General features: G+C 46.5%; 2 non-coding genes across 2 annotated transcripts; both read right to left on the bottom strand.

Annotated features, from left to right (window-relative positions):
- Positions 1 to 14,159: 14,159 nt before the first annotated feature.
- On the bottom strand, positions 14,160 to 14,230 carry TRNAG-GCC (transfer RNA glycine (anticodon GCC)). The gene has a single exon. It is a non-coding gene; the product is annotated as a tRNA-Gly (tRNA).
- An 872-nt stretch (positions 14,231 to 15,102) lies between these two features.
- Positions 15,103 to 15,174, bottom strand: TRNAG-UCC (transfer RNA glycine (anticodon UCC)). Its single transcript has one exon. It is a non-coding gene; the product is annotated as a tRNA-Gly (tRNA).
- Positions 15,175 to 23,302: the final 8,128 nt, after the last annotated feature.

The raw sequence follows: 23,302 nt of genomic DNA, 5'->3' as shown, positions 1-23,302 counted from the left end.
ACCTGATGGTGTGCGCAAACTAGCAATGACGTGTTACTAGGAGAAGCTGGGGGCTATGAACTCTGTGCTAGGAGCAGAGACTGAAGTCTGGAGAGTCAGGGCGACATGTACCTAAACAGTATCTAGTATCTGATGTTTAGAGAACATGTTGATATAAACTAGAAGTCAGGAGGGGAAAGGCTAACTTGATTCTAAGACTGGACCATGCATTATTCTACATGTAGTGCGTGGTGAAGAATATTAAATGACCATTAAATGCAGTATTTCTCTAACGTGGAGACGTGAAGGCTAGACAATGACGGAAACTATCGATGCGATTCAGTAGCTTTAGGAATGCAGAGAAGGAGGACTGAACTGATAACTGGAATCATAACATATTCTTGGCAGACTCAGAGGCAGAGCCAGGGTGAGCCGGGCACTGCAAGGCAGGAAGTAAGTGAAGGGTCGAGGATACAGGTGGGGGCTGTATCGCTCCTCAGCGAGGCTTCAGGAGACAGGAGCTGAATCTGGTGTCCAGGCCCTTTTGAGGCCTAGAAACGGGGACTTTTCAATAGAATAACGTGCACACTGAGAAACGTGGCAACGTAGCTTTACATAGGCCTGATATTCGTAGTATTCACGAGAACTGGAAACTGGCATACTAGAGGTGGACACAACTGTAATTGCGTCATTAATCGAACATAGGGAATGCATATGCATATTTAATCATGCACACATAACATATGATGGATGACACGTAGGGACACAGAACATGGCAAAATTTACTTTTCCACATTCCCTCCTTGTCACTACGATTCCATCAGGAAACATCAATATTCATGATACCATCTATTATTTCATACAGTATCATTTGCTCGTCTCGAATTATCCTGGAACGGGATTTAGAACGGGGCTTGGGACTAGGAATACAAGAGGTAGCACAAATGCCGCAAATCGCAGGGCCACATTGTATACAGAGGCAGCAGCTGAATATGATCGCTACTGCAATACCTAGAAAGGACAAGACTTTCCATCCCCAGGCGGAAATTATATTCCAGAACCAACCGGACCATGTCCAGGTGCCTGGATCTTGGTGTAACAGATGGGCAATCTTATGGAGTCTGGTTATAGCTGAATAAACAGACGGCGCGTTATTTGGAATGAAAATGCAGCAACTAGATCCGATGACTCTACAGGCCCCGCCCCTATCGGCCAGTATGACGTCAAGGACGAGACGATTCTGTAAAACGACAAATCTCATAGCAGATTGCTCTTCAGTTAAATTACCTAGAGCAGAGGCAGTCTCATTTACTACAGCTTCGAGGGTTCTGGTTAACCTACGGATTAGCTTACTATTCTGGATAGGTCCTATAAAGAAAAAGAAACCTCTATTGAAATCTGTATACTGTTCTAGAGCAGTTTCAGTATAATTGACAATTGGGACTCCCTTCTATGTCTAATGTGTACTAGATGTGTGTTTCTATGATAATCAGGTGGGGCTAGGAAAACTGGTGGCAGTAGGAAGGCAATGTAACAGGTTCCCTCCCAATCGAGGGGCAGACGAACATATGCAGTTTGACCACAAATAAAATAAGAATGACGTGAAGCTTTGAAAATGGATTTCCCACTGTCACTATACTTGACAATAGTAGTACAATCACTATGTCCTACATGTACGGAACCATTATTTCGGACACATAATTCACCTTTAACTGGTAATACTGAAATAGCAGGTAAGTCTGGAGTAGTATCAGACTGAACATTCAGGACCATGAAATTCGAAGAATAGTTACCTAAATTATACACTTCATTTTCTAGATCTAACCCGGTTCTGTGGGGGAGACCTTGCTTGTCTGGGAAACATGTACTGTTAAGAAAAGACATATCTGTTGAGGATGACGTTAACGTGGACCATGCTCCACACGAACCATTATGTGAAAAAGGATAAGGAAAAAGTGGCAGAACTCCCTTCGGTATCTGGAAAGGGGGGAGTCGACCACACACCCAGCAATTAGTGGCATTGCTGGTCTGATGTGAGTAATGTAACATGCGGATGAAAGAATTATTTTTCATAGCGAGGCGGTAAGAGAGTTCATGAGGAGGCAGATCACTAAACGTGTGCTCTACTGTAGCATTAGCAGACTTATTTACATGAAGAACTGGGAAATACAGGTAAAATGCATAACTGGTGCAGGAAATCATAATGCTGAGAAATAATATGAAACATAGAAAAATGATACATCGGATTGAGTTTTGACTAACTCTCTCACTATGGGGGTCTATTTTATACATGTCAGAAACAGTCTAACCGTTTCACCTAGGGGAGGACTTAGACAATCAAACTGGCTGACTTATTTTACTAGACCGGAGTTTCAACTTATACTCCTGTTGCGGAGTTTTCTCTAACAGGGGAGGGTTTGTAGCAATGTCTTTTGCGGGACAGTCCTTGAGAACAATATTTTGGCAATCCTTCAAATCCTGGGAAATGTTCTTTGAGACGGGTTTCAGTCCATAAAACTGCTTTACATGCGAAAGGTGCACCCAGCCTTTGCGACCTTCCAACTTCACGGCTGTACGGGTGGCGAGGAGGACCTGTCGGGGCTCCTTCCAGCGTGGCTCCAGCGGACTTGAGCGGTCAAAATTGCGGACAAGAACCATGGATCCTGGAACGATTTCATGCGGTGCCACCTCGGTATTGTCTGGAAATGCGGCGGCAACCTGTGAACGACAAGAGTTGAGGGCAGACATCAAGGAAGCTAGGTAATCTGTCAGCATATTACTAGAAACATCGGTAATACTTCGGGGTCTAGGAGTACCCCACATGTTAGGGGGGCGGCCGAAAACGACCTCGTACGGGGACAGACCTGATCTGGAATGTGCGACCATGCGCATATAAAATAAAGCGACTGGCAGAGCTACTAGCCAGTCCACACCTTTCTCTTTACACACTTTTGCAATACGGATTTTCAGAGTCTGGTTATGTCTCTCTACGAGACCGGCTGCTTCAGGATGGCGTACACAATGAAACTTCCACTGGTACCCCAACAAAAGGGAAACATGCTTCATCAACTCGGATGAGAATGGCTGGCCGTTGTCAGAATATACGACTCTAGGGAGTCCATAACGGGGGAAGAACTCACGAACCAACTGCTTGGCAGTGGTCGCGGCGGTGTAATCTGGAACTGGATATGCTTCTGTCCACCTGGACAAAGCGCATACAACTACAAGGACATACTTGAAACCTCGACATCGCTCCATCTGAATATAATCCATCTGGAGGACTTCAAAAGGGTGGTCAGGGGGCTGGAATCCACCTTGTTCCACCGGGACACTTTTACCTGGATTAAACTGACAACATATCATACAGGTACGGACTTTCTGCTTGGCTGCAGCTCGTAAATGCTTGTTGAACCAGATGTTCTGGATACTGTCTAACATAGCTTTTTCTCCTAAATGTGCTGGACTATGTGCGGTATTAATAATGACTTGAACCATAGAGTCGGGGAGAAACCATGTGGCTCTACCCTTCGTTAACCATCCTTGATCTGTCTGGACCCCTCCTTGTTCGGACCATTTCTTGATTTCTTCGGGAGTAGCATGTAACTGTATGTCTATGACATCTTGCGTAGGGTCTTTAACTGTCATACATGTAATCGGATCTGGAGTGTGTGTCATGTTAACTGGAATGTCTAGAGTCTGTGCTGTAAGCTTGGCTGTGCGATCTGCTAGATCGTTACCTTGAGAAATGGTGTCAGTAACTTTCGTATGTGCTTTGCACTTCATGATAGTGATAGATGTCGGTAAATGTATGGCATCTAACAGAGCTTGAATAAGGAGACCATGCTGAATCTTGGTTCCATGAGAAGTCATGAAACCTCTCTCTTGCCAGAGCACTCCGAAGTCGTGTACAACTCCAAATGCGTAGCGTGAATCTGTGTAAACATTAACTTTCAAGTTCTTGGCGTGTATGCAGGCTTGTGTCAGAGCAACTAGCTCTGCTGCTTGAGCGGACAGGGTGTCGATACGGTGTGTTTCAATAACTTCAGTGTCAGTAGTCACTGCATACGCGGCGACTAGTTCTCCTGTACTTGTTCTCATACATGAACCATCCACATAAAGTGTCAGGTCGGGGTCTGGTAACGGAATATCTGTCAGATCTTGTCTTGGCTTGGTCATAATGTTAACTACTTCCACACAGTCATGTGCGGCAGAATTCGGAGTAACTGATGGTAACAGTGTAGCAGGGTTCAGGATGTTGCAGCGTCTGATTTCTATGTGTGGCTGGAACAGTGTCAATTCATAACCTGTTAAACGTGCAATTGTCAAGTGCTGAGTCTGTGTTCGGTTTAACAGAACTTCCACGGAATGTGGAACTTGTACTGTCAAGGTATGTCCTAAGACTATGGAATCACTTTGTCTGATAGCTAGGGCTGCGGCTGCAACTGACTTGAGGCACGCAGGCAGAGCCTGGGCTACAGGATCTAATGTGCTCGAAAAATAAGCACAGGGCTTGTATTGTCCTGCTTGATCTTGTGTGAGAACAGATAATGCTGTACCTTCGCGTTCAGTGACGAAAAGTGTAAAAGGCTTACTGTAGTTCGGTGTCGCTAGAACTGGAGCTTGGCATAGGGCTTTCTTTAACTCATTGAAACTAAGTGTATGTTCAGATGTCCAAGGGAGGACAGTCGATACGGCTGCCTCCTGTGTCGTTAACTGTATCAGTGGCTTGGCTAGAAATGCATACTGAGGAATCCATTGTCTGTAGTAAGAAGTAAGGCCGATAAAAGCACGTACCTCCTTCTGGGTCTTGGGTTGAGGAAGACTCGCTATTAACTGGATACGGTCTGGTGTCAACTGCCTACCCCTCTTGGACAGTAAGTGTACTAAGTAGACCACTTGCTGGACACAGAATTGAAGCTTCGAAGGGGACACCTTGTGCCCCATCTCGGCTAGGAAATACAAGACTGTAAGGGATGCTCGCTCGCAAGCACGTTCAGAACGGGCTGTGATCAGGAGATCATCGACATACTGGAGCAGGGCAGTGTCAGTTGGCATGTGAATGTTGTCTAGTTGTCTCTTAAGTGCTTGACTGTAAATGCTAGGGCTTTCTGTGAAACCTTGAGGAGCGCGTGTGAACATATAGCTCCTTCCATTTAAACAAAATCCGAAAAGGAACTGGCTGTCTGGATGAATAGGGACACTGAAAAACGCGTTCTTGAGGTCGATTACAGTAAAGAACGTGGCTTCGGAATCAATGGCTGTCAATAGGGAAGAGATATCTGGAACGACTGGGTACTGAGGAATAATACACTTATTAAGTTCTCGTAGGTCAATCACTAATCGATATACTGGGGGTGCATTTGGATCAGTACGTTTCATGACTGGAATGATCGGAGAATTGCATACGTTGGAGTCAGTTTCTACAACCACTCCTTGTGCCATGAGTTCGTCAATAATTTTGGATAAGGCTGCTACAGCCTCAGGTGGCAATCTGTACTGTCTGATTCGTGGTAACACTACACCTGGCTTGAGAGTCACACGATAGGGTGTGATTTGCATATAACCAACATCAGTTGGACCTTGCGCCCATAGATGCTGCGGGACATTAGACAATCTGGAATCAAAATCTCGTAATACATAGTGACCCTTAAAGTCACGTAGGAACAATCGTATTCCCTCTGGGGAACAGCATATAACTGCACCTAACTCTTTCAGTGTTTTAATGCCTAATAGGTTTTCTGGACATGACTTAGTAAGTAACAGATCAGTAGTGCGGGACAATGGACCTACTTCTAGAGTAACTGGCTTTGATATTTCATTTACAATGGGTTTTCCTGAAAATCCAAGGGAAACATTTCTTGAGCCTGAGAGCGGAGCCCCTGGAACTTCGGCGTGACTAATTGTGGTCCTACTTGCCCCTGTATCAATCAAAAACTTTCTGTCTTTCCCTAATACTTGACTGTGAACATAGGGACCTTCTTGATCTACAGGTATCTCGATGAGAGGCAAGCCTACCTCCCTCTCTAGGCTGTTTCATGAATACTGTTGGTACTCTGGATACTCAGACTGTGCATACTGGTACATCTGCTGTGTAACGTGCTGTGTTGCAGCAATAGGCTGCGGTGCGGTAACTGTCTGTGGTGCATTCTGTGGCTGAGGAGTCTGTGAAACTTGTTCTTGTCTAGGCGGACGTGGTCTTTCTTTAGTCTTACCAGTAGCTATGTTGTGTTTCAGAACTGCACACTCGTTTATAAAATGACCTGGCTGTTTACAATAATTGCAGTTCCCTTTAACGGGAGCTGCAGGATGACTGGCTTGATTCGGACCCCTCTTCTGACTGTCTTGAGGAACAGATTGTGCAACTAGTACTTTCATTTTCGTGTCTTTCATACGTTTTCTCTCGTGTTCCTGTTCTTCCCTGATCCTATTCTGGTGGTATTGGAGCATCTGCAACATCTGGGACGGGGTATTAGCTTGCCAGGTACTTTCGACTTTCAAAACTCGATTTTTAATTTGTGGACTTGAATTCTCGACTAATTTAGTAACAAAAAGGTGAGGGTATGACTCACTACTTGTCTTGAGGCCACTGTTGATGCTAAAACATTTCTCAAATCTAGAATAAAAATCACTAATATCTTCGTCTTGTTTCTGTTTACAGGCTGAGATTGCATCCCAGTCTTCTTTTCTAGTTGTCAATAATCTAGGTAAAACTTGTATTAATAATTCTGGTAATTCTTTACATTTTGCTCCAAGACCGGTACCTGGTACTCGTGCCTTGTCTTCAGCTTCTAGAACTGCCCAATCGATCTTTTTCTCTCCCACCTCCCATTCTTTTTCCTTGAGCTTTTCATACACCCCTGCGGGCAGCAGAACCTTTAACATTTTAATTATATCTGGATACGTGTATTCTCCCATACGGAGCATGTCTTTTAATTCTCTATGGAACCCTGCTGGATCTTTATCATGACAGGGAATTAATTTCTTCATCTCTAGGAGTTCCATCTTTGTAATCGGAGTGTAAACAAACACTCGTTCTAGTTCGCCACCCGTTCCTCTGACTGGGTGGACTTCTCGTAACGGATTCTGTCTCTCCATATAAAATGGTTTACTTTCGGGGGGTGAGACATGAACAAAACGCGGATTCAAAAACGTTCTATATTTGTGACGCTGTTCTAGAATGATACTAATTAAGTCGGTACCTAAACCTTTCCATCTATACTGGAGTAACTCGTTCAGGATATCATGTAACGGGCCTGGATCAGAGTGCTGACCCTCATACAATGTAATGAGGTGCTGAATCATATACATACCCGCCAGTCGTTGCTCGGCTGGGGGCATTTTCAGAAACATTTGTGCCACTATTTCGTCTGGAAAAGTGGTAGAATCAGTAATCCATCGGACTGCTGATCGGGCTAGTTCTTGTTCATGCATGGTACTTAACTCACTGTAACCGATTCGTGATTTCAGAATGTGATCGGTAGCTTGAAACACTTGTTCTAGAGAACCTTGTTCTGGTGCTGGATGATGGAAAATAGACTTGTGTTCTAGGCGTAAATGGCGATCTGGAAATCTAGATTTTCCTACATACGCTATTCTGTCAGGATTCTCGTCGTCTAACTCTTCAGGATCAGAGTTACTTTCTTTCTCGCTTACTTGTGCTGCTTTACGCTGTTCGTGTAACTTTATTATTTCTTTACGGATTTTCTTGTACATACTCTCCATAGCACCGACGGTCTTGTGCTTACCCTCGGCTATATTATCACTCCACCTTGTCAGGGTTTTCATTTCAGCCGGATCTTTAGACGGGTAATCTTGTTCTCTTATTAGACAATTGATCAGAAACTTTAATATCATGAGCTGGGTCTCAGCTTTCCTTTGAGACATGGCCTCGCCAATGCTTTCTGGATCATCCCCTGTACGGATGAAGCGATATATTCTGTCTAGATCTTCTTTCATATTCGGTAAGGTGACTAGATACTCGGCCACCTTTCTTACACGGAATGAATATAAAACCATATTATCCTCGCCTGGGACTGGATCATAGCCGCATTCGGCAAGGGATTTTCTTATTTCTGCTACAGTCTGATGTCTGGGCGTACGTTGTGACGCCTGCATATGTAATTCGGCTGTCGTTAAACGCTTGTGTGGCGGCGGGGTTTGAGGAGTACCTCCCCCTGCGGCCCCTAAACTAGAGTCGTCTACTGAGGCTCTTCGTCCTGGCAGAGTGGGAAATGGAAATGTAGGCTGGACTTGTATGGCAGGCTGGACTTGTATGGCAGGCTGGACCGGGGGTACCGTAACAGGTACTCCGGTGTCTGGAGGAGCGGGAAGTGCCTGATTTACAGGGACTGGCGGAGCGCGAACAGGATTTGCATATTCTGGGACTGTGTCGTCCAAATAGGACGAAATAAAAATATCAGCTGCGGTCGGTTTGTGACGCAGCTTGGTCGGAATTAATGGTGGCGGGAAATTACTGGATGCCTCTGGGGTCGCTTTTGGCAAGCCCTCGGCAAGGAGAGGATACATACCCCTAATAAGGGCATGCCTCTGTCTGTCTGACTGTTCGGCTTTGACTTGTTCACCTATCTCGATTAGTTCTTTTTCATGGGCTCGTTCCAAGGATTCTCTACTTAATTCTGACTTTCTGATTTCTTTTTCAGTTCTTTTATGAGCTTCTTTGCGCCATAACTCGATGGCATCTTTCTGTGACTGTCTGGCTTTCTTTTTCCATAATGCCTCTTCTACTCGCATGATGCACTCGGCATCCCATGTACCCGATACGGGCCATCGGTACTTTTCTTCTAACTGTTTGGTATACTCTACCCATAAATCTAGATACAGTATGGCGCTTATGCCATGCTTCTGATACATAAAATGACCTGGACTGTCCCTAGGCGGGACAGGAACTGCTGCTTCCAGCAGACCCTTTCTAGTTTTTAACTGGCGTAACTTAGAAAACAAGGGCATGACTGGACTGTAATCTAGACACAATACAATACACAATGAACACGATACTTATTCCCCATTCATACCACGACATTAAAATACATGAAGAACATTTAAAAATAACAGTTCGAACAGAATACTACCTGGAATACGGAACACAGAATACATGAATTTTCTCGAGAACAGAACTGACTAGAACAGGAACTAGATGCACTGCTAAAACAGTACGAAACTTACCGGTCTCATAAAGAGACACGTCAGGACCCGCATCCACCGAAGTGGACACTTCGTTTGTGGGTCTGTGTACCACCAACCCACGGACCAGAGTCAATTAAATTGACCCTGTCTAGATACTACCCCAGTAACGGTACTCACCGGGCAGCAAGAACGGAAAGCCTCAGACTGGACTGGACTGCCTCGACGTCGGACGGACGAACTTCGGACTTCTGTTACGGGTGGGCCTCCGGATACCTCGGACCTTGAACTCTCGGCTTGGGCTCTGGTCGGGACTCGCCGCGTTCCTCCACCGTCTCGTCTGGATGCTGGACCGCCTCCTCCGTCTCCTCCGTGGGCCTGAGGGATACTTGAAGCAGAAATATCTGCCGGTGCGCAGAAGAGTTCCGTCACGACTGCAGAGGGTCAGGGGGTCGGCGTGGCTTCACCGACGCGTGGGGAAAGGGCAAGTCCCTATTCGGGCGCCATTATGTGGTAAATAAATAAATAATACCCTATTTTTAAATGCATAAATGAATAACAGATAGCTCAATAAATAAGAGTCAAGATTCGAGGTAGTAGGAGTTTTGCAGGTTTAATACAGCAAATACAGGAATAGGATGGCAAGGCCCAGCAGCGCTGCCGGGGTCAGGATCGGGACAAGGGGAACAACTTTTTAATAACAGTGCATGAGCATATATACATAACGCAAACACATAGCATTACATTGCAATAGGCGTAGCAGTGGGTGGAGCAAAAGGCGTGACGCGTAGCAGTCGCGAAAGATAAGGGTGAAAAGAGGTGTAACAGGGCGTATACATAGACATGTGATGCAAACGTAACAGAATATGTCATGAATGGGGCGGAAACCATGGAGGGGGCTACCTGAGGAGCCGGGACCTCTAACCTGATGGTGTGCGCAAACTAGCAATGACGTGTTACTAGGAGAAGCTGGGGGCTATGAACTCTGTGCTAGGAGCAGAGACTGAAGTCTGGAGAGTCAGGGCGACATGTACCTAAACAGTATCTAGTATCTGATGTTTAGAGAACATGTTGATATAAACTAGAAGTCAGGAGGGGAAAGGCTAACTTGATTCTAAGACTGGACCATGCATTATTCTACATGTAGTGCGTGGTGAAGAATATTAAATGACCATTAAATGCAGTATTTCTCTAACGTGGAGACGTGAAGGCTAGACAATGACGGAAACTATCGATGCGATTCAGTAGCTTTAGGAATGCAGAGAAGGAGGACTGAACTGATAACTGGAATCATAACATATTCTTGGCAGACTCAGAGGCAGAGCCAGGGTGAGCCGGGCACTGCAAGGCAGGAAGTAAGTGAAGGGTCGAGGATACAGGTGGGGGCTGTATCGCTCCTCAGCGAGGCTTCAGGAGACAGGAGCTGAATCTGGTGTCCAGGCCCTTTTGAGGCCTAGAAACGGGGACTTTTCAATAGAATAACGTGCACACTGAGAAACGTGGCAACGTAGCTTTACATAGGCCTGATATTCGTAGTATTCACGAGAACTGGAAACTGGCATACTAGAGGTGGACACAACTGTAATTGCGTCATTAATCGAACATAGGGAATGCATATGCATATTTAATCATGCACACATAACATATGATGGATGACACGTAGGGACACAGAACATGGCAAAATTTACTTTTCCACAAGGGTTAACTTGCCTTATTCATTTGATTACCTACAACCAGCGTGTCACAGGCTAGTATTCCATGTTTGGTAACTCAGCAAGATGTATGGGATAAAGTACGACCTGCAATAGATTAAGAGGCTATTGCAAGTCACTGACTAGTTCCATTATCATATAGAGGAATGAGGCCAAAGACAGAGTTCCTTATAAGGTTGTGGAACTCTGAAGCGACTTGCAAAATCCTTATCATGTAAGGCAGAGGGTACTTTATCCCTTATAGTATATAGTCGCACCACTTCCCTTTCCCACAAACAATTTACACCCTCGATACATAGTTCTTTCATGAAAGAGAGAGCATGTTTGAAAACATGAAGAATTAAAATGGAATATTCAGTGCAAAATTAAATACTTCAATAAAACGGTTAGCTATTTGTTTCCAAAAGAAATTAGAATCCATTTAATACAAGTAATTTTTTCATCAGAAAATATTTGTACGATATGTAGAAACATGCAGAAAGATCCTACCTTTTCTATGATTACCTAAGGAGTGCAAAAATTGCCATAAATTTCTCATTTCTACTTGTCCCTGTACAGCTAGAACAATAGCAGAAGAAAGAAAATGAATATTTTCGTTCTTTGAGCAGCTGCTTTAATTGTGCAGCGTGACCTCGCCTGCCTTTTCCCTCAGTTGCAGGCTGTGGTAGCAGGCATCGTGACATCAGAACTCGACTGTAATAAGTTATTACAGTTGAGCACCGAGGTCAATTCTTTATAATAGGAGACTGCATGTGTCACACATCTGATTGTAAAGATATTATAGACAGGAGTATATACAGGGATTGCAGAATCGGATATACTATGAATAGTGTAATGCTGGTAGCCTTGTTTAGCGCAGAGGTCACAAATTCTACCCATGGTAAAAAAAAATAAAAAAAAACTTAGAGGCTTTTGCGCTCACAGAAAACTCGTGCATGTGACCTCAAAAGCATACTTTTCAATGCAATCAAATTTCAACCCAATATTCCATTCTATCCTTAATAATGTGGTGGCCTTGATTTAAGAAGTTGTAATAATCATTTATTAAGTACCAAAAACAATTGTCTGTCATTCTGAAACATAAAACTGACTATTTTTCGGAAAAAATCCTTCATTCACATAACAAATCAAGAGAATTGTTTAACATCGTGGAAAGTCTTAGTGGCAGTGACAGAACTTCTCCCTCTGTGGCCCCCACCCAGGATCTTTGCAACTCATTAAACACTTTTTTCTTTAATAAAATTTCCACTATAAAACAAAGTATCCCCACCACTCTGTCTCCCTTTCCTCTGGCTGACACCTATCACAATCTTTCAACTTTGGAATTTTTCCCCCCCATTGATAATGCCAGCCTATCCAAGCTGCTGGTCAAGGTCAAATCAGGCTCTCCTGATGATATTTGTCCCCCCCATATTATGAGAGAAGTGGGAACCACCATCCCTGAGAGCATGCTTCCCATGCTGAATGGCTCTCTCTCACAGGGTAAAGTTCCCTACAATTTTAAAAAAGCCCTTCTTATCCCCCTCATAAAAAAAACTGGAGCTAACCCACTGGACCCGCTTAATTACAGGCCCATTTCACTGCTGCCTTACTGTGCCAAATTACTTGAGGCTCACGTCTGTGACAGTATTTCCAAATTTATGGAAGAATCTAAGTATCTTGCTCCCAATCAGGCGGGCTTCCGCCCTTGTCATTCAACTGAAGCAGTTATGCTCTCAGTGCAGAATACTTTGAGGCGGAATGCTGATGAGGGGATCCACCAGGCTCTGGTGCTACTGGACCTTTCGGCCGCGTTCGACATGGTTGACTATACCATCTTGGTCAACCGTGTCGAGCAGGCGGGTCTCAGGGGCCCCACGCTGAGCTGGATTCGCTCATTCATCACTGGCCGCACTCAATCTGTGAGACTGGGTACTTTCACAGCTCCCACTATACCTACCATCTGTGGAGTACCTCAGGGTTCATCTCTGTCACCCCTGCTTTTTAATTTATATCTACGCCCCCTTCTGTATTCTCTTAGGAAAGCCAGAGTCACCATCTTCAACTATGCAGATGACCTGCAGCTCATCTTTCCTTTAAACACCAAGGACTCAGTGGAAGAGTTTCAAAACACCATGTCTCACATCCTGAGTTGGATGAGCTGCAGCCATTTGAAACTCAACCCAGGCAAGACGGAATTGATCTTGCCTGGGCAGAGTGTACTTAGTTGGAATCCCAGCTTCTGGCCATCCAGCATGGGAGCCCCTCCGCCTAAGTCATCTTCAGTCAAGAGCTTAGGAATTTTTATCAGTGAGGATCTCTCCCTGAAAAGGCAGGTTGGCGCAGTTGTGTCATCCAGCTTTTTTCAGTTGAAGAAAATCAGGAAGATTGCCTGCTTTTTCTCCCTGGAGGCCCTCACCCAGATCGTCATCTCCCTGGTCCTGTCTAGATTGGACTTCTCCAACAGTCTTTATCTTGGGCTCCAGGCTGGAGAGCTAAGGCGCCTCCAGCTGGTTCAGAACCAGGCAGCCAGACTCATTCTCAACCTATCAAAAAGGCAATCTGTCAGATTAGGGCTAAAACAGCTACACTGGTTGCCTGTCGAGCAGCGGGTAGCTTTTAAAACCGGGTGCATACTATTTAAGTCCCTACATGATTCTGGCCCTCTATTTATCAGAGAATTGTTTAACAGATACAACCCTTCCCGCAACCTTCGGTCCATGCACAAATCCCTTTTGACTGTCCCTTCTTACAAGAGGAAACGTCTCGGAGGTTGCTGCTTTGACTATCTTGCAGCTACCTTCTGGAACTCTCTCCCTCTTCACTTAAAACTCTGCGATAACATCCTCAGTTTCAGACACTCACTTAAAACCTGGCTTTTTTCCCATGCGTTCTGCTGAGCCGCTTTGCTCCTACTTTTGACTAGCGTGTTGCGTTCCTGCCTATAGCGCCATGAAGCCCCCGGGCGTACGAGCGCTTAATAAATACATATCAATATCAATATATCAATATATTGTTATACTGTGTGGTGCATAAATAGCCTTTATTTGTATAAGTATTCACATATCAAGCCCATCATTAACAGGGAGACATGTTTGTAAACGGGCCATCATATGTTTGCTCACACTGAGCTACAGACGTGGCATGATGAATTGAACATTTCCACATGAACACCAGGGGGCGCTGGTAGGAGACCCTGCTTCAAATTAATGATTTAATGAGCTGCTCTAGGTCACACTTAAGGAAAGAATGAATGGAGCGCTCTGTTTGCATAAACGTGTTTACATGTATTTACAATCCTTAAAAATAACCAAGAGTTTGTATAATTACCCCCTCAAAAATTTCCGTTGCATTGGCCGGGAATCGAACCCGGGCCTCCCGCGTGGCAGGCGAGAATTCTACCACTGAACCACCAATGCTTACTATTTCGTCCCCCTACAGTTAATACACATGCAAACAACAATCTGATATTGTGCACCGTATGTTATGTAGTTGTATTTTTAATGGGATGTTTTTATGAACTATTTGCAAGCAGGCGTTGTCAGATGTGAAATAGTGAGTTGCACATCAGTCAAGTGGCTGGTTATCAGTGTGACACCTTCAGTCAGCCTTAGGTTTCTTTACTCGTATGCAATTTACAAGTTAAAATTTTTAGCACATGCAACATTTTTAAACGGGAAAGTACAGTTGCCTAAATGCCATTTATTTGCGCGGCATAAATCAAAGGGCCGGTTGAAGGTGTCTCACTGGGACCATTTTGCAGCTGTGCGAGGTTTCCCCCTCAGCCCAAACCTTTCCAGTCTCTGCCCACAGGATCTGCACGACTTCGAGAACACTTCTCTGCTCCGCACTGGTTGTAGGTCGCCCCATCCCATCCCATCGCAACAACACGAAATATCTTCAATAACACTCTTTCACGTCAGCAGTCCCTCCGATTTCTGTTTATGTGCCCCTCCGAGGAGAATACAAACGTGAACGGATTTAAAAAGATACTTCACCAAAAGAGAACAAACAGATTAGACAGCTCCCCTCTGGGTGCCCGCGCCTCCTTCATGTGAGCCAAAGTAAACCCACTGCCCGCCACCCGACACCTTTCTCTCATAGCTGACCCCTCGCATCTTCAGTACACCCGTCTGTAAGCTTAGCAAAGCATCTCAGTGAAAATAAAATGTAACTATAACATCAAAGAGCAATCTTAATGAAAAAACCTGTGTTCATATTTAAGACCTAAAGACTAAATGAAAATCACTATCTGTATTCGTTACAACAAAATCTTGAACAAAAATGAAGCTGCGTTGGCCGGGAATCGAACCCGGGTCAACTGCTTGGAAGGCAGCTATGCTCACCACTATACCACCAACGCTTGCTTTTGCTCATCATTTCAACCCACGAATACAAAGCAAGTATGTACTTCAAATGTGATTGGAATGATTCCTGAGACAGGCAGATGAACACACTCCTCTCTTCAAATGCTTCAAACCCACATTATTCAACAGTTTAACCTCCATCAACAGCTGCAGCTGGAAGACGAGTCCTCACTGGAAGATACCAGACAGGTTTCCAGGCTGGATCTATGTGACTTCTACTCATGCAGAAGGTGGACTGACACCTGACGGTCTGAATTCAATCTCTCTAGTCTCACTACACTGATTGACTGGTTATCAGTTTCAGGGGGCCTGTGCCCAGGTCAAAAGGCTGCATTAAATCAGTGGTTGAAGTGGGCGGGATCGGCAGGGCACGTGCCCCTACTTCTTTCATTTGATAGACGCCATTCTCCTACTTTAAAAAAAAAAATGCATCCCAGGACGGCAGAAATAGCCACGGCCTACAGATAAAGGCTCTGCATTTGTGGCCGTTCAGGAAACTGCGGGGCAGGTAGAGAAGGGAAAGGACTCTGCCTCTTCCTTCTTGCCCAGAGAAGACAAGGATAGTGCCCACTCTGCTCTGCCGCTTGCAGCTGCCCCCTCCCTCTCTTTCTTCTTCTTATTCCCCCTCTTTCTGTCTCGCTCCTTCTCACTTGCTGAAAACCGGGACTTCAAGAAACTGTTCTCACCCTCTCTTTCCCCCTTTCGTTAATTTGTTCCCCTGCAAAATGGACCCAAAACCAAAAAAACACATTTGCTGGAATTGTCATATTTTCTGACATTTTTCGATTCCAAAGTGCATCCTCGGGATGGAGATAAAGAAAAGGTTCAATATATGAAAAATAACTAAGTAAAGCAAGATAGAGTGGACCCAAAGTGGGCAGACTCAGCGCCCTACTCAAGAAACCAACAGCGGACCCCACCGACCTCAAGAATTACCGCCCCATCTCGCTCCTCCCGTTTCCAGCCAAAGTCATCGAGAAGACCGTCAACAAGCAGATGGCCGCCTTCCTCGAGACGAACGGATCCCTCGACCCCTCACAGTCCGGCTTCCGAGCCAACCACAGCACCGAGACCGCCCTCATCGCCGCCACCGATGACATCCGAGCCCTGATGGACAATGGAGAAACAGCGGCCCTCATCCTCCTAGACCTCTCCGCGGCATTCGACACTGTCTGCCACCGCACCCTAGTGCAGCGCCTCAGCGACGTCGGAATTCAGGAGAAGGCACTGGAATGGATCATCTCCTTCCTCGACGGAAGAACACAGAGAGTCCGCCTGCCACCGTACAAGTCAGAGGCCTCCGAAGTCATCTGCGGCGTCCCCCAAGGATCATCTCTGAGCCCCACCCTCTTCAACATCTACATGAGCCCCCTCGCGGCCATCGTACGCAAACACAACCTCAGCATAATCTCCTACGCCGACGACACCCAGCTGATCCTCTCCCTGACCAACGACCCCGCCGCCGCCAGAGCCAACCTGCACGAAGGGATGAAAGAGGTAGCCGAGTGGATGACGACCAGCCGCCTGAAACTGAACTCAGACAAGACGGAGGTCCTCATCCTGGGCTCTTCACCCTCCGCCTGGGACGACTCCTGGTGGCCACCCGCCCTGGGCACCGCACCCAAACCGACAGACCACGCACGCAACCTGGGATTCATCCTGGACTCCTCCCTCTCCATGACCAGACAAGTCAACGCCGTCTCCTCGTCGTGCTTCAACATCCTGCGCATGCTACGAAAGATCTTCTGGTGGATCCCCACCGAGACCAGGAAGACCGTCACCCAGGCCCTCGTCACCAGCCGTCTGGACTACGGCAACGCCCTATACGCCGGTACCACCGCCAAGCTCCAGAAGAGACTCCAGCGGATCCAGAACGCCTCAGCCAGACTCATCCTCGACATCCCACGAACCAGCCACATCTCCGGACATCTGAGAGACCTTCACTGGCTCCCCGTCAACAAAAGAATCACCTTCCGCCTCCTCACCCACGCACACAAAGCTCTACACGATCGAGGCCCGAGCTACCTCAACAGCCGAGTCAACTTCTACGCTCCCAAACGCCACCTCCGATCAGCCAACCACGCCCTCGCCGCCGTCCCCCGCATCCGAAGAGCGACTACAGGAGGAAGGTCCTTCTCCTACCTGGCCGCCAAGACCTGGAACTCCCTCCCGACCGACCTGCGCCTGACCCAAGACCACCTCTCCTTCAGGAAGAAGCTGAAGACCTGGCTGTTCGAGCAGTAGCGGCACCCCCCCCCCCCCCCAGCGCCTTGAGACCCTACGGGTATGTAGCGCGCTTTATAAGTGTCACTGATTGATTGATTGATTGATTCACAGACAAATGCATTAGTGCCACTTTACAGATTTTGCCAGTGAAGCGCTACTTCTGTTTTCTCATCTTTCTTTGGTCAACATTATTTTTCTCGTGTGGGAAGTGCACAATTCCTAATGGTACTGCAATACCTGGTTGATGGGTGGACTGGGAAACAAAATATGTACTGTGCCTCTGTGTTCATGGATGTGGTCTTTTTAAACCATACTGCTTACGTTTTGTAAGGATATAAGAAATGGACATTGAAACTCGTCACTTCTGGGCTTTGTAGCCATATCCTCAACTTTTCAGGCAAAAGCACTCACTGATTTCGGAATAATGAGTGTAAAAGCGTTAAGGTAACCATGCTGTTCCTGTTTACATTTTACATGCTTTACTTAATCTTGCATTCCTTATAAGTGTTTGCTTTATAGAGGATGATATTACTTTTTTTCAGGCAGCATATTACTCTTGTCTGGTGCATTATTTGAAATAAGTCGCTTCCAGGTGTTTATAGTGGGGTACAAATGGGTTGTAGTTGAAGGCAGTGAGTTTTTCTTAGTGGGGCAGGATGGAGTTCAGTGGGAGAAAGTATGTGGTACTATGGGCAGAGCTTCTGAATTTGGAACTAGGGAACCAGGTTCAGCACTCATGACTTGTCCATCAGACCACTCTCCTGAGGAGCACATTCCGATGCTAGACCTTAGAAGGCCCCGCTAGACCTTAGAAGCCCTGGTGTCATAACACAAGCAGGTGGACCCTAACGGTGGCAAGTGTGGGTTAACCTTGAAGGCCTGTCCACCACATTCCATACTGAAGTTCAGCTCCAGTCTTACGGGCAGGGCTATGAAGCAGCACACTCTAGAGCAGGGGTCTTCAAACTGTGGGGCGTGACCCCCAGGGGGGCCGTGAAGTGGTGTGAAGGGGGTCGCGCTTTCACAGTCACACTTCTGCCCTGCCCTTCAGGGCTTCAGCCCCCCTCTTCCTCCGTCCTGTGTCTCAGCTGGGCTGCTGCAGTGAAACTCGAGCTGCTGGGGGCTCAGCTGGGCAGTGTCTGGAGTCTTATCTCCGGCACACCCACGTTTTTCACAGGTTTTTAAAGACCATTAGCATATATATATGCCTTTGTAAACTGGTTACAGAGGCTTAATGTTGTTTATGGTTCCAGTACCCCCTGGTCCCCCACTCTGCCTATTCCTTAAATTTGTATTTTTACACTTACTGCTGTAGTGTGAGAATGCATTTAATGAAAAGGAATATAAAGTTGGGTTGCAAAAAGAAAAATGCCTGCTCTTGACACTAAATAGAGTTATAAATAAAAAAGTATGTATTCATTAGTTATGTGACTTTTCTGTCTTTGTTCTCTTTAATTTTCAGTCATGGATCATTGAGGCAGCCCTAGAACACAATTAAAAGTGACACAATTAAAAGTGCTTTCTAGTTATATTTGCTGTTCTAAGTATTCACAGATAAGTGCTAAAAATACAGCTTTAGGTGACGGCTTAATTATGGGCCATCAAATTAATGAGCTGGTAACCCTAATCATTTATTTATTTTATTTATTTATTTATTGGGCTTATTGAGCGCGACAGATACCCAAAAAGGGCTTCCCGGCGCTATAGCAGAATACTGAACCAGAGAGACAGGAAGGAGTTATAGGAAAAGAAACCTGAAACATGTTACTGGTTGAAAAGCCAGGTCTTAATGGCTTTGCGGAATTGAGTATACCGAGTTTCTAGACGGAGAGATTGTGGGAGGGAGTTCCAAAGCTTCGGGCCTAGGAGAGAGAAGGATCTACCTCCCATCCTCGCCCGGTGTATTTTAGGGACACAGAAAAGACCTTGAGTGGCAGATCTCAGGCTGCGGGCAGGCATGTAGGTCTGTACAAGGGTTTGAAGATATCTGGGTGCGTTGCCCCACTTTATCCTATGCATGAGGCTGAGGGTCTTAAATTTGATCCTGTTGTCAATTTTTAGCCAGTGGAGCGCCTTTGGATGACTGGACATACGCTCTCTCCTGTTGCATTTGCAGAGCAGTCTGGCAGCGGCATTCTGTACCAATTGGAGTCGCCTCATGACTGTCTGAGATGCCCCTAAATAAAGGACGTTCCCGTAGTCTAAGCGAGAAGTAATTAGTGCGTTAATCACTGTCTTTTGAGTGTCATCCGGGAGCATCCATATGATTTTTCTGAGCCATCTCAGGATAGTAAAGCAGGTAGCTGTGAGATTGTTCACCTGGGGCTCCATGGTTAGGCCGTTGTCGATGGTAATGCCTAGATTACGAACTTGATGTGATGGAGTTGGCAAGGGGCCCATTTCGGATGGCCAGTGTCTGGAATTCCAGAGGTTTTGATTGGGACCTACTATCAAGACCTCGGTTTTGCTTCCATTAAGTTTGAGCATGTTTTTGTTCATCCAGGAAGAAATGTTCCTAAGGCCTGTCTGTAGGCGTGTGGGGAAGTCAGGGTTCTCGTTTGAGATTGAGAAAACGATTTGAGAGTCGTCAGCGTATGTAAACATGTTAAGACCAGCTGATTCGGCGATTTGGGCCAGCGGGGCTGCGTAGAGGTTAAAAAGCAGGGGGCTTAATACTGAACCCTGTGGAACTCCGTAGGGGGAGAAATGGACGTTGGATGCCGCATTACTGGAGGAGATTTGAAATGTCCTGAGAGTCAGGAAAGATGCAATCCAGTCTAGTGCCGTTCTTTTTATTCCCATGTTGGAGAGGGAAGCGAGCAGTATATCATGGGAGATGGTGTCAAACGCCGCGCTGAGGTCGAGTAGAATCAGCGCGGCGGAGCTGCCCTTTCGACCAGTTGTCGAAGATTTTCCACGACTCCAAGTAGTGTAGTCTCCGTCGAGAATCCAGTGCGGAAACCCGATTGGGAAGGGTGTAAGATGCTGTTTGCCTCCGTAAATCTGGCTAGGTGTTCGTGAACATGCTTCTCCAAGATTTTGGAGAGAACAGGCAGGAGGGATATGGGACGAAAGTTTGCCAGGACTTTGGGGTCAGCCGATGGTTTCTTAAGAAGAGGCGAGACCATGGCATGTTTCCAGGATGGCGGGACCGTGGCCGTGGAAAGAGATACATTTAAGGTTTGACATAACATGGCGAGAAGAGGAGAGTCCAGGAGTCTGAGTATAGAAATCGGGACGGGGTCAGCAGGTGATCCAGATTTAACCTTCCCTAAGATGTGCCGCAGACCTTGGACATCGATCTCGGGCCAGGAAGTAAGTGGCTCGTAGGACGGTTGAGGTTGGGCATGGACGTTATCTGTATTGGGACCGTGGTTTTGCACACTATTGGATTGAGCCTGGTGTTGAGTTGCTATATCCTGGTAAATTGTCTCAATCTTAGATGTAAAATATTTCGCCAGTTCCTCGCATTGAAGGCTGTTGAGAGGAAGAGGTTTGGAGGATGTATTGGCGCCTGCTAGCTCTTTTACAAGGTTAAAAAGTGTTTTAGACTTGCTGGTAGCTTCAGATATGGATTTGGCTACATAGCTAGCTCTTGCTTTGCTACAGGCTTTATGATAGAGCTTGAGTTCGCTTTTGTAGTGAGAGCTGGCAGCCGGGGAATAGTCTTTCCTCCATAGGTGTTCTAATCGTTTACATTTGGATTTAGAGGCCTTCAGTTGTTCATTATACCATAAGGCAGGAGAGTTATGTGGACGAGGGGCAGGCAAATGTCTAAAGCACCTAGGAGCCAGTTATTGATATTGGTGGCTGTAATTTCAATTCTCTGGTGTCTAATAATTCCTCCGGTGGGGTTGACCTTAGGATGGACGTGAGGTGGTTAATGTCCAGCTTTTTCCAATTTCTTTTGAGGGACTTGCTAGGCCCGCTAAGAGGGCTGACGGCCATGTGGTCCCACAGATGGAATTTTGTTAGAAAATGGTCTGACCAATCTAAGGGCAGAGCCTGTTGGCACTGTAGCTGGGGAAGGCTGGAAAAGATGGGATCTAAAAGGTGTCCCCTTTTGTGAGTTGGGCCTGAGTTCCATAGAGTGAGGTTCATGGCAGCCAGGTCGTGAACTAGATTTATGCCAGGTTTGTTTGTAGGGTCGTCGAAATGAATGTTCAGATCACCTATAATGGACAGATTGTTGTAATTCACCCTTACCGAGGCGATCCAGTCCACTAGTTGGGTAGCCCAAGAAAGTGTGGGACCAGGCGGACGGTAAATCAGGAGACCTGTGAAGGTGAAAGACGGGTGTAGTTGGAGTTTGAAAAGGGCCACCTCACAGGTACGTAAAGGAATGGGTTCCAAAATACACTGCAGCGATTTCTTAAAGATAATTGCTATCCCACCTCCGATTCCAGTGGTTCGGTCTTGTCGAATGATGGCATAATTGGTCGGTAGGGCTTCGGCGATGTCTGGGTCAGAACTAGCATGGAGCCATGTCTCAGTAAGAAAGAGGGCATCTAGAGAGTTGTCGGACAGAAGGTCAAAAATGTCCCTTTTATGTTTGCAGAGTGATCTGCAGTTGAGACTGCCAAAAAGCCATGAACGAGCTGGCTTGTGGCCATTAGGTCTGGGCCGACAGGGTTGCAGGATGTCAAGATAGAAGTTGCATGCGCAGCATGCGGTACTGCTGTTCCTGTGGTTAGATAGTATTTCGCAGGTATGGTTGACAGGGGGACGTACTGATCGTAATAAGTCGGGCATGTAGGTAATCACTCGTGCAGAGTTTAAGGGCCCTGGGCCCGGCCAGGCGCTGACGGGCGCAGACGGGCTTCCCTTAGGCGTGCCTTTGGCGCGCAAACGGCGCTCCCGCTGCGCTCGTCCGCTGCGCTTCCGGAAGATGCACATTTTTATCTCGTAAGGAGAAGGGGCGGAAGGGGCGTGGCCTCCAGGAGGGGGCGTGGCCAGTGGGCTCGCCAGTAATGACGGCAAAGGACTTTGGTGTTTAGTCCCGCGGCAGCGCTCAAATCCGCTGCGCGGGAGTCTCAGGAGAGTGGCAGAGCCTCAAAAGACGAAGTGCAGGTAAAACAAAGCAATATATTTGTGACACTTAAAGCGAATTAAAAAGCGCTAATGTGGTCAGGCTCCCGGCTTTCCGCCTCAGGAGTTCAGAGCATCTGGAGACGCTTGCAGGTCAGCGTCCTAAATAGCGTTACCGGGGGGCGTGGCCTCCGGGAGGGGGCGTGGCCAGTGGGCTCGCCAGTAATGGCGGCAAAGGACTTTGGTGTTTAGTCCCGCGGCAGCACTCAAATGCGCTGCGCGGGAGTCTCAGGAGAGTGGCAGAGCCTCAAAAGACGAAGTGCAGGTAAAACAAAGCAATATATTTGTGACACTTAAAGTGAATTAAAAAGCGCTAATGTGGTCAGGCTCCCGGCTTTCCGCCTCAGGAGTTCAGAGCATCAGCGGACTGGAAGTTTGTTGCAGGATCAGCACATTATTTATTTCCTCCACCCTCAATCTCTGATTACTGCCATTATAGCAATAGTTTAACTTATATCTGAAACCCTACAATTCAAGTTTCTGGGAATGCACCCTGCTTTCAGACAACTCACTTCTCATTCTAGCCTTCACTTTCACGCTCACCCTGCACTCGCAGCAATCACAATGCACTCACACTGATCACCAGGCACTCATAGCGATCGCAATGCACTCACAGCGATCGCCATGCACTCACATTGATCGCCATGCACTCACCGCGATCACAATGCACTCGCACTGCTCACAATGCACTCACACTGATCACAATGCACTCACACTGATCAAAATGCACTCACACTGATCACCCGCTCACCCTGCACTCACACTGATCATCGTGCACTCACACTGATCACTATGCACTCACACCAATCA

Source organism: Lissotriton helveticus, chromosome 12 (genome assembly GCF_964261635.1).
Source record: "Lissotriton helveticus chromosome 12, aLisHel1.1, whole genome shotgun sequence".
Classification (NCBI taxonomy): Eukaryota; Metazoa; Chordata; class Amphibia; order Caudata; family Salamandridae; genus Lissotriton; species Lissotriton helveticus.
Note: the sequence above shows the minus strand (reverse complement) of the source record. Positions and strands in the feature narration are given on the sequence as shown.